A 12,110-nucleotide genomic window follows, 5' to 3' on the forward strand; every position below is an offset into this window, starting at 1 on the left:
TATCTACCTGTCCCACTACTTTAAGGGACCGGTGGACACACATGCCAAGTTCCCTCTGATCTTCGGTACTTCCCAGGGTCCTACCATTCACCGTGTATTCCCATGCCTTGTTTGTCCTGCCCAAGTGCATCACCTCACACTTATCCGGATTAAATTCCATTTGCCACTGATCAGCCCATCTGATCAGCCCACCTACATCCTCCTGTAATCTAAGGCTATCCTCCTCACTATTTACTACCCCACCAATTTTCATGTCATCAACGAACTTGCTGATCAACCCTCCTACATTCAGGTCTAAATCATTTATATATACCACAAACAGCAAGGGACCCAACACCGATCCCTGTGGAACCCCACTGGACACAGGCATCCAGTCACAAAAACACATTCATCCTTCACTTTTAATTTAATTTTTTTGGATAGTGAAATAAATGATTAATTGGACTAAGATGGAAACTAAAATATCAGCATAAACAAACATTTAAAAAAAATTTTAAAATTTGGGATTTATTAACATAATGGGGAAATTTGGCATTCCATAATATAAATTTGTCTTTTAATGCCAGAAAGGCTGTTCAAACGTAATTCTGAACTTAGTATACAGTTTAAAAACCTGCAGAGTGCATTGTTGCGGTACCCCCTGTCTGCGATACAGTTGATTGCAGACTGGGGATACCTCAACAATGCACTGTCTGGAAAAGTGTGAAATCGATGACACAACTTCTGGATGTCTGACTTTAACTGCTTATGCACAAGCTTCAGAAGTTTCTGTCAGTTTTAGTGGAGTAATGACAGCAAACAATGACAGTTTTGCCATCTTACTAGCGCACAAGATCTGAAGAATAATGGAGACTATAATTTTGGACCAAAATCTTGAGGGTATTTCACATGTCCTTTGGTGGTTACCTCAAGAAATGGAACAGGTTGTGTGTATGCAAGGCAGAATCTGCATTGTTTGTGAAAAAAATGATTTTGATAGCTAAATTACCTTATTTCGTGGTTTCTTGCATTTTTACACATTTGTCACTGACGATTTGCTGATTTACGGGTGAGATCGCTGACATTGCAACACCTATTTAAACAATCGCAACAGCTATTTAAAGGGTGGATCAACTCCTGAAAGCAAACCTTGGGATCAGGATTTACTGAAATCTTTCCAGACTGTAGATTTTTAATGCAGTAAGTGCCCAGGGTTTCTGCTGCTGCAAGAATTAGGAGAAAGGAGGGTTTCCCTTTTCTGGCACAGGAGAGAACATTGGAGTCAAAAATGTGATTGGAGATGGAGAAATGTGTCAAACAGCCCATGGACACTGGTACTAAATTTGCAAGAGATTCTATACCTTAGGAAAGAAGACCCGATATCAGTACATTGTTTCTAGTAAAAGGAACAGTATGCAAGCCACGAAGGGGGGGAGAAATTGATCTTCTTGTCCCTACAAATGCCCTTAGAACTCCAAAATGGCATCCGGGGCACACATGCACATTTGTGAGATAAGTCTTGCCATACGCAATTCCCATGCCAATTACTGGCACGTCACATTCTGAACTTCCAGCTAATCTTATACGTTTAAAAACTGGACAGGAAGGCTGAAAAAGATGGCCACCCAAAGTCACCTGACTTCTTTTGTGGGTTAGAGCCATCCGGCTATCTCAAGAGGGAACCACAGAACATTGCAGACTTGTGCGAGTTGATGCTCTTCCCTGAGTGGGTCCTTCTAAAACTAAGCCACTGACTGCCTCAAAAGCTCAGAGGTGTTGACCCCCAGCATAGGATGCGGAATCAACATGAACCCCACAGCTTCCTTGGAAAAGGCCCTAAACTTGTGAAAAGCAACATGGTGGCAGCCATGTTTGCGTTGTCCGTTTAAAAGATGATCAAGGCGGTTCCAAAGCCATCAGAAGCCGTCAGTTCAGCCAGCCCCGTGAACCCGACTCGGAAACAAGCTGCAAGGTGTCAGGACGCCAGGAAAGAAGTCACACGTTCTCGTCTAAAGTTTGCCTAAGAATCAACCTCCGAGCTATTCCGCTACAAGAAACCTCACATCCTGAGGTGAACACTTCGCTTTGTAAGATCCTCACTCCAACTTTGAATGAGTGAATCCGTTCAAAAGGCCACAGGCCTGCGACTTGAGGGACCCAAGTTCATAAATCAGAGGCTGAGATAGCTGCAACCGGTTAAAGTGCATGGCCTTTATCTGTATCCAGTCTTTGTGGGCTTGCCCGACAGGCCTGAGCGTAAAATGACGCTTGCTGACATCGGGCGTGCGCTCCAACATCATCAAATCGTCTCGCGATATTTTGTTTTGATAATTAAAAAGCCTTTTAAGGCCATTAACAATCTAATTAAATTCAAATGTACGCTGTCTGTCCAACCTAATGGTTGGCGGGCAGGTGAAAAGGCCAAGAGGCCTTTACATTTTTTAGGAAACCTCATCCACGAGCCAGATGAGGTTTCCTAGGGCAAATAAACATTAAATAAAAACTTTATTTTCGAATTAAAATCACGTCCCGGCTCATGTGACAAATTCACGAGGGGGCATGTTTTATTAAATTTTTATTCTCTTCATTTTTTTTTTTACACAGCGCTTCAATCTCCCTGATTTTATAGGGGACTCTAGACCTGCTCGTGTTCCTCCCCCTGCCCACACAGGCAGCGCTCAGCGCTGCCGCTCGCAATCCACGCAGGGTGGCCCTTAATTGGCCCTTCTGCGTGAAATTGCGGGTGTGGAGTCGACCGCGGGTGGCAGTCGGCTTCTCGCCTGCCCTCGCCAAGGGCAAAATCCTTGTGTGCGTGTGTGTAAGTGAGATTGAGTGTGCGTGACATTGCATTTAATTCAGGGAATGCTGTGACAGACACGGAAGGACTTTCTGCTGACTTCAAGGCTTCTGCACAAACCAGATTGTTTTTAGGTAAATGTGGTGATTTGAGTAGTGCCTGGGGCTAATGGTACAGTTGGTGGAATTTGGCACTGGGAGATGCATTCACTGAACCGGAGCACTCACATAAGATCATTGAGCTTTTTGCAGAGCTGCATTCATGTCTTCAGGGATTGACTCGGGGCATTCACTCCCACAGATATCTACTCCCACTGCCTTCGAACATATGGCTAGAGAGCCTCTTGGCCCCCTGCGGATAAAGGAGGCCTTAGCACCAGCCCCATCAAGCCCTCTAGGAGATCTCTGTTCTCCCAGGTCAGATTCAATTCCTCCATGCCTGCCAGCGCCTGCTTCAGCTTCACTGCATCTCCTCTCTAATTAGTGCAAACAAACTTTAACTGGTGCTGGCAGTTAGAATGTGGGCCTCCTGCTGATGCTCACAGCTCATCAACAGTATGGTTAATGCAGTTTGCAGGCATAAATCATTCAAATTAGTTAGCAGCCATGAAGTTTGCATGCTGCCTGCATCACAAATAGCGGACATGGGTTAATCGCGCCAACCCTTGCACCTGTTCTCAGGGTTTATCCAATTTATCACCCAAAGTGTTTCATCATACTCTGTTTTACAGTGACTATTGCCCCCTGAGAAGTACAGGCTGTGACTCAGGAGATGGTGGCACTCACAAGAACTGCAGCTTTGGAAATTATGCTTGTGCATCAGTGATTTCCAGCCATGTGCTCCCTGTGGCTGGTACTTCCTGCTGAGGTAGCATGCTCCTCTAGGCGCACAAAATTAAATCATTCTCCCCTGCAACCCCAACCCCACACTTTACAATGGGCTGGGCTACATGATGAAGGCGTCAGTTCAATTGATAGGTGGCATTATAGAAGACTGGGTGATGAAAATCATTATATCTGGCAGAGAGAAGGCAGCTTCAACTGTCTTCCACCCAATGGAAGTAGTCCCTTGAAAATTGACCTGCAGGCAAATAATAGTGTTCTATTCGCAAGAATACTCACTAGTACATTTCAATCTTCACTGGTGTTATAGTGTTGATCTTCAGGCAACTTTTCTTGGCGGAAACATATAACTTTGTTTACAAGACAGCAGCAGCAACTACAAGTGTGCATCAAACTCCATAACTAAAGAAGAACTCTCCTGTAGAGCTTCCTCATGCTGCTAACACATTGGTTTGCAAAGATCATGTGATCTTACAGCACAGGAGTATTCTTAAAGCTACAGTCCTGCGTTTATCAGAACTATAATTACCACATTCCTCCACCTTTAACTTTTCTGTACATTTTGTATTTACAAGGATGTTTATCTCATGACGTTACAATATTTACACAGGCCATGAAGTTACAAATTCTGTCTTTCAGGTGGTGCCCTAATCCACGTGGAACTTTGTAGCTCCATGACTACAGATTCTTTTGTAGGAAACACGTTCTCTGGAACTGCATTAACATCAGGTACCTCATTAGGCACAGGCAGTTCAGTGTCTTCCACTCTGATAGAGACATCGGGCATGTCTGTCCTTAGTTGAGCAACTTCAACAGGAACCACAGGTTCAAACAATGGTTACAGATGGAACATCATTTTGTTGGGGTATCTCTTTTTTCTTAAATTATCCACATGCTTACGGGTGATCCGATCCTCCCCTTGCACGTGGTACAATACAACAATGGTCCGGTCACAGAATTTCCTTTACCAGGTAACTACTTTGGTCCGAAATTCTTGACACATACAGATTCTCCAATAGTAAATTGTTGCTCACGACTATGCAAATCATGAGTTGCTTTTTGGTTCCCTTGACTTTTCTTCACCTTCCCCTCCAAATTGGGAAGTATTATGCTTAGTCTTGTCTGAAAGACGGCGCCTCATCAGTAATTCTGCATCTTCTTTTTACGTTTCTTCTTTTTCCAGCAGAACTTAGCCACAGCCTTCTTTTTGACTTCACTGTCAGCCAGGCTTCCCTCAGATGCAACCTCAACTGGTCTTAGTTCAGTATTGAGCTACCTGTGACTTCATTATTTAATCATATCTTTGAAAGTTTTATGACTTTTGCTTTCAAAGCCTCTTTAGCCTCATTCAGCTGATTCTTCAGTGCTTCTGTCTCCTTGTATCTATTGGCTTCCTCCTGGAAACTTGAACATTGCTGCTTCTTCTCTGCCAATTGGTTCTTCAGTTTGTTCAGAGAGGTGTTAAATTCTTCTTGTTTCTCTTCATAATTTTTCAGAGGCACAAACTTTGGCCGGAGGGATCCTTGTAGTGTGTGAAGGTCTTTCAACAGGTTTTCCTTTTCTTTGCGAAGTTCACTCACTTCACCATGAATTCAGTCATTCAGCAGAGTCTCCTTGGGTTTATTCTGCTGTTCTTCCATGTCTATGTTTAAGGCAGTCTTCATTTCTTCAGGTTGTTGAATGCTTACACATTCCTTTTTCATCCAGTTACAGTCCTTGAACTCTCCAGATTCTTTCTGAAGTGCATTGCCTTGTTCATTTTTCAAGACAGGAATTCTTCCTGCTTCCTCCTGAAATCTAGGCCAACCAAGCTTAATTTCCCTCAACCAATTTCAACCTAGGAGGCTTGGTCCTCTACCTTCTAATACCATCGCTGGTAGCTATGCCGATTGGTGTCTATAATGACTTGTTGCTCCGGTGATACCTTTCACTTGGATTTCTTCCACTGTGTACATTTTCTACTTGGCAGATGTTTGTTCCAGATTTAATTGTTGATCACCTTTATTAAATATCTAAAAGTGTGTTCTCCTATTCCAATGGCTACAGTGGCCAGTGTCTACTTTCATTTTTAATTGTTTACCATTCACTTGCACTGTGACAATAATTGGCTCTGACTTCCCAACTTTCATGTTGAATAATTAATAAATGTCAGAATTGGTTGCTTCTGGTTCTTCTACACTATAGACTTCATTGGACTTCGTTTGTTATTTGGAGACCTGTTTAAACTTTGCTTTGCACGATCTCATTATGTGTCCACTTCTGTGACGAAAATAATACTCTAATTTTTAAAATTGCCAATCACTAGAAGAATGATTGTTTCTGCGTCGATGAAAATGAATTTTCCTGTAGTTGCTAAGCTGTTTCCTCTCATTTTTCAGTTAGCGGGGGCTGTTTCCCACTTTGTAGTGGAGTCTCAGCTTTTTGTGCCACTTTTGGTTGACTGTTCCCACCCAACCAGGAGAACGGCACCCTTTTGCCCCCCTTGAATTGCTCGTGAATCTCCTACAGTGCTTTTCATCACCAACCCTATTTCTAACGTTTTCTTAAAATCAAGATTCACATCAGCCAGCAATCTTCACTGAATAACATCCTCCTGCATGTCACATACTAAACGATCTCTGAGCATGTCATTCAGGGTTTCACCGAAATCACAAAATTCCGTTAGTTGTTTTAATTTCACCGCCTAAGTAGCAATGGTCTCTCCTAGGTCTCTATTCTGTGAATTAAACCTGAACCTCTGCATTGTGACTGAGGGCTTGGGTTGAAAATGTCCCTTAACGAGGTCTATTAATTCACTGAAAGTCTTTGAATCTGGTGCACTGGGGACTGTCAAGCTTCAAATTAAACTGTAAGTCTTGCTCCCACAAACACTCGGCAAGATTGCTTTCCTATTTTCCTCCCCCATGATTTCATTGGCTTGAAAGTAGAACACAAGTCATTCTATGTATTGAAACCAATCATTTGTGGCTGGCTCAAAGGGATCAATTCTGCCAAACTGTGGCATTTCAGATGAGTATATCTTCTTTCCTTGTTAATAAACTTAGATATTCACAATCACTGGGCGAGGTAAAACAACGAAACTGATTTATCCTCATCGCCAGTTTGTTATAGAGTTGATCTTCAGACAACTTTTCTTAGTGGAAACATAACTTTGCTTACAAGACAGCAGCAGCAACTACACGTGTGAATCAAACTTCAGAACTAAAGAAGAACTCTCCTGCAGATAAAAGCAAAAAATTACGGATCCTGGAAATCCAAAACAAAAATAAGAATACCTGGAAAAACTCAGCAGGTCTGGCAGCATCTGCGGAAAGGAACATAGTTAATGTTTCAAGTCCGTATGACTCTTCAACAGAACTAAGGAAAAATAGAAAAGAGGTGAAATATAAGCTGGTTTAAGGGGGCGGCGGGGGGCGTGGGACAGGTAGAGCTGGATAGAGGGCCAGTGATAGGTGGAGATAGCCAAAAGATGTCATAGACAAAAAGACAAAGAGGTGTTGAAGGTGGTGATATTATCTAAGGATGTGCTAATTAAGGGTAGAAAGCAGGACAAGCAAGGTACAGATAGCCCTAATGGGGGTGGGGTGGGGTGAAGGAATCAAAATAGGCTAGAAGGTAGAGATAAAACAATGGATGGAAATACATTTAAAAATAATGGAAATAGGTGGGAAAAGAAAAATCTATATAAATTATTGGAAAAAAAGAGGGAGGGATCGGAAAGGGGGTGGGGATGGAGGAGACAGTCCATGATCTAAAATTGTTGAACTCAATACTCAGTCTGGAAGGCTGTAAAGTGCCTAGTTGGAAGATGAGGTGCTGTTCCTCCAGTTTGCGTTGAGCTTCACTGGGCCAAGGACGGACATGTGGGCATGAGAGCAGGGTGGAGTGTTGAAATGGCAAACGACAGGGAGGTCTGGGTCATGCTTGTAGACAGACTGAAGGTGTTCTGCCAAGCGGTCACCCAGCCTGCATTTGGTCTCTCCAATGTAGAGGAAACCGCATTAGGAGCAACAAATGCAGTAGACTAAATTGAGGGAAATGCAAGTGAAATGCTGCATAACTTGAAAGGAGTGTTTTGGCCCTTTGACGGTGAGGAGAGGGGAAGTAAAGGGGCAGGTGTTTCTGGGAGGGAGTGGAAGGTGTGAGGGCGGATGCGTGGGAGATGGGCCGGACACGGTTGAGTGCCCTGTCAATGACTGTGGGTGGAAAACCTCGGTTAAGGAAGAAGGAAGACATGTCAAAGGAACTGTTTTTGAAAGTGGCATCATCAGAACAGATGCGACGGAGTCGAAGAAACTGAGAGAATGGGATGGAGTCCTTACAGGAAGAGGGGTGTGAGGAGCTGTAGTCGAGGTAGCTGTGGTAGTCGGTAGGCTTGTAATGGATATTGGTGGACAGTCTATCACCAGAAATTGAGATAGAGAGGTCAAGGAAGGGAAGTGTCAGAGATGGACCATGTGAAAATGATGGAAGCAAAAATAATAAATTTTTCCAAGTCCAGACGAGCGCATGAAGCAGCACCGAAGTAATCATCGATGTACCGGAGAAAGAGTTGTGGGAGGGGGCTGGAGTAGGACTGGAACAAGGAATGTTCCACATATTCCATAAAGAGACAGGCCTAACTGAGGCCCATGTGGGTACCAATGGCCACACCTTTTATTTGGAGGAAGTGAGAGCAGTTTAAGGAGAAATTGTTCAGTGTGAGAACAAGTTCAGCCAGACGGAGGAGAGTAGTGGTGGATGGGGATTGTTCGGGCCTCTGTTCGAGGAAGAAGCAGAGAGCCATCAGACCATCCCAGTGGAGGATGGAGGTGTAGAGGGATTGGACGTCCATTGGTGAAGAGGAGGTGACTGGGGCCAGGGAACTGGAAATTGTTGATATGATGTAGGGTGTCAGAGGAATCATGGATGTAGGTGGGAAGGGACTGGACAAGGGGAGAGATAATGAAGTCAAGATAGTAAGAAATGAGTTCCGTGGGGCAGGAACAGGCTGACATGATCGGTCTGCCGGGACAGTCCTGTTTGTGGATTTTGGGTAGGAGGTGGAAGTGGGCCGTCCGAGGTTGGGAGACTATCAGGTTGTTCTCCTGTAGAGTTGCTAACACACTGGTTTACACAGATCATGTGATCTTACAACACAGGATTGTTCTTAAAGCTACAGTCCAACGCCCCCAAAAATTATTACAACTGCCTTATATGGGAATCCAGTGGAGCATATCATACGTCCTTTATTGAACCGATCCAATTTTTATTCCATTGAAATTAATGGAATGAAATTTGGGAAGGGTCTATGGAGAGTGGATGATCTGTCTCATCAGGTTCCTGTCCAGCAACTAAAGAAAAAATTCCATCCCCATGTCTCACTCAAGTTGGTTGCTTACAAAGAATCACCTCAAAATGTGACAAAAATGAACCATGTTGATGTTTTGAAAAAGCTGAAATGATTAGAGACTCCAAGCAGTATTTTGGAGGATTCTTCACTTTTTTTTCCCCATACCTAATCTTCCCTTGCAAAGACAGTGCAAGCAACTGTTGAGCTGTCAATGTGTGACGTGCATAAAGCTGTTCGTTCTTGACATTCAGGCTTGCTCTTACCCAACTTAAATAGAGGCAGGAATGCACTTGACTCAAACACCAGCTCCTAACAAAAGTGAACAACTAATTAACCGCAAAGCTGAATAGGTTTTGCAAATATCAGGTAATTACATAGACGTGACAAGGAACAGCTTTGTGTGAAATCATCAGTCACATTAACTCTAACTCAAGCATGTGAAAAAGGCAACATTACACCTCCTGTCCATTTACTCTTTCAGGAGAAAGCAGGTGAGTGCAGCTCCAACAACACTCAAGAAGCTTGACACCATCCAGGACAAAGCAGCCCACTTGACTGGCACCCAATCCACAAACATTCATTCCCTCCACCACTGACACACGGAGACAGCAGTGTGTACCATCTACAAGATGCACTGTAGGAACTCACCAAGGCTCCTTAGGTAGGCTCCTTCCAAGCCTATGATCGCTACCATCTAGAAGGACAAGGGCAGCAGGTACATGGGAATGCCACCACCTGGAAGTTATCCTCCAAGCCACTCACCATCCTGACTTGGAAATATATCATTGTTCCTTTACTGTCACTGGGTCAACAGTGGTTCAAGAAGGCAGCTCACCATCACCTTCTCAAAGGCAATTAGAGATGGGCAATAATTGCTGGCCCAGCCAGTGATGCCCACACTCCAAAAATGAATTAAAAAAAAGACTTCTACATGATGGACAATTTCTTCAAGCTTGGTTGAAATTGCTGTATCAAATGTATTTGAAATTATTTACCTGAAAATAAGCTTTGGTGATTTATATTTTTAGTATAACAAATCCTAATTTTTCCAGGAATGAAAGCACATAAGGCATACCGGTTTCCATGACAATAACTGAGTACCTTGGGATTACATAAACAATGCAGAAACAGGCTATTCAGCCCAACTAATCTATGCTGGCAATTATGTCCATAAGAGCCTCCTCCCATCTCTCTTCATCTAGCCCTTACATTTAATATCCCTAATTAAATGTACAGGGATCTGGTGAAGCTGAGAAAAGGTTTTTGTATGTTCTTCCATCAGTGTGAATAAACCCCTTGGACGTAGGATACATAGATGAACAGCAACTCACTAGTTTTATGAAACAGATGTGTCAGATTACTGAGTCTGAATGCAACTATTCATATTCCTCACTGCTTAATCATGGAATACCCCAATCCTGTTTGTTTCCTGCCCAATCTGTAACCACCAGGCAAGAATTGATTTTTGTGTAGTGCTATCCAACTGTGCATAACTGTCTATGCACTTTTCTTGCATAGGTCTGAGATTCCTGTATGAATATATAAATAACGTATTTCTTCATCATTTGAACAAACTTGAGAGAAATTTTCTTTAACTAAAAGAAATCCCATGGAATTCTTTTTTGTTAATGTGGTGGAAAATGATCATTACTGTAACACAAAGTATTTCATTCCCACGTCCTCAGCCACTCAATCTTTTAAACAAAACATGTGGAGGTCAATTTTAGACTCCACACTCCCAACCTGTTTTGAGCTGAAAGAACATATTAAAAATGTTTTACTACAATCCCCCTGACTTTTGATGGGTAGAAAATCATTGCAGTAGGGGCTCACGTTCAAATTCCTGATATCTGTTCCTTATGCACAATGCTCTGAAGACAAAAATACATAGGGGAGAATTTTCTCCCCATTGGGGTGGGGGTGGTTTTGGACAGTTGGACAGGAGCGGGTGCAGGCATGCGTGTAGCTGTTCGCCGCCCGCGATCAGCTGTGTGTCGCCATTTTACGTGGGCAGGCCAGTTAAGGCCCACCCAGCGTGACACACACCCAGAAGCACTGAGCGCTCCCTGTGTGAGCTGGGGGGAGTAGGCTGAGTCGGGGCCTGTGCTCCTTCGCGCATGCGCATGATAGAGCACAGAAATCTCCCTGAGGCACAGAGCTGCCTCAGGGAGATTAGTTTGATATTTGAAAATTTTAATAAAGCAAAAAAAAATGCTAAGACATGTGCCCTCAGGTGACAGTGTCACATGAGCTGGGACATGTCAATGAATTTTATTAAAGATTTTTATTAACTTTTAAAACCTTCATCTCGCACGTGGATGAGGCTTCATGATAAATGCGAAGGCCGCCTTGACTCTTCGCCGGCCCGCCAACCTTAAGGTTGGACGGGCAGCTCAGTTTATTAGTTTAACTGATATTTAAATGGCCTTAGTAGGCCTTTGACAGTTTGGCGGGTGCACAGCTGACTTGGTGCGCGCCCGCCGAACTCAAGATCTGAATGACGCGTGGCGACTTCGGGACACACGCCCGACATCACCGCGCATCATTTTATGTGTCAGCGAGCAGGCCCCGCCCCTGCTTGCCGACCTGAAGATTCTGTCCATTGTGACCCTGCTCGAACGGTTCAAACTGTTGCTTCCTGGTATAACCCTCTGCTCTGGATTTTGTACGCAGGTGGTGCTTTTTGCTACTTTTCGTAGTAAAAATAAAGGAAATGCTTCCCTTCAGTCCTGCCTTATTCCATAAACAGATTGGTGAAGGTGGCAGCTGTTCAGTCACAGTTAAAGGATTGAATCATAAAAAGACACCCCACTGTTATTTGCACATATCTGCAAAAAGAAAATGTTGCATTAAGTGTGCAGGATAATGTCCAGACCAACGAAAACATAATTTATAGCCTCATATTGATTCATCCAGTCATACCACCTCTGGGGAAAGGCATAAAAAGAGACACTTCTGACCAATTTAAATAAAAGCTCTAGAATCTTGGGCCTAGAAATATGTGGGTCTGTGATCCCAGAAATTATGTGAGGATCGCACACACAGAATCTTTGGTGATAACCCAACACATGTTGCTGGATTGGGAAAAACTTCTCCGTTTTTTCTTTTTGCATATTAGTGGGGGCTTTTCTGGATCTCAAGCTAGTTTGTGGCCCCCACC

Source organism: Carcharodon carcharias, chromosome 5 (assembly GCF_017639515.1).
Source record: "Carcharodon carcharias isolate sCarCar2 chromosome 5, sCarCar2.pri, whole genome shotgun sequence".
Lineage (NCBI taxonomy): Eukaryota > Metazoa > Chordata > Chondrichthyes > Lamniformes > Lamnidae > Carcharodon > Carcharodon carcharias.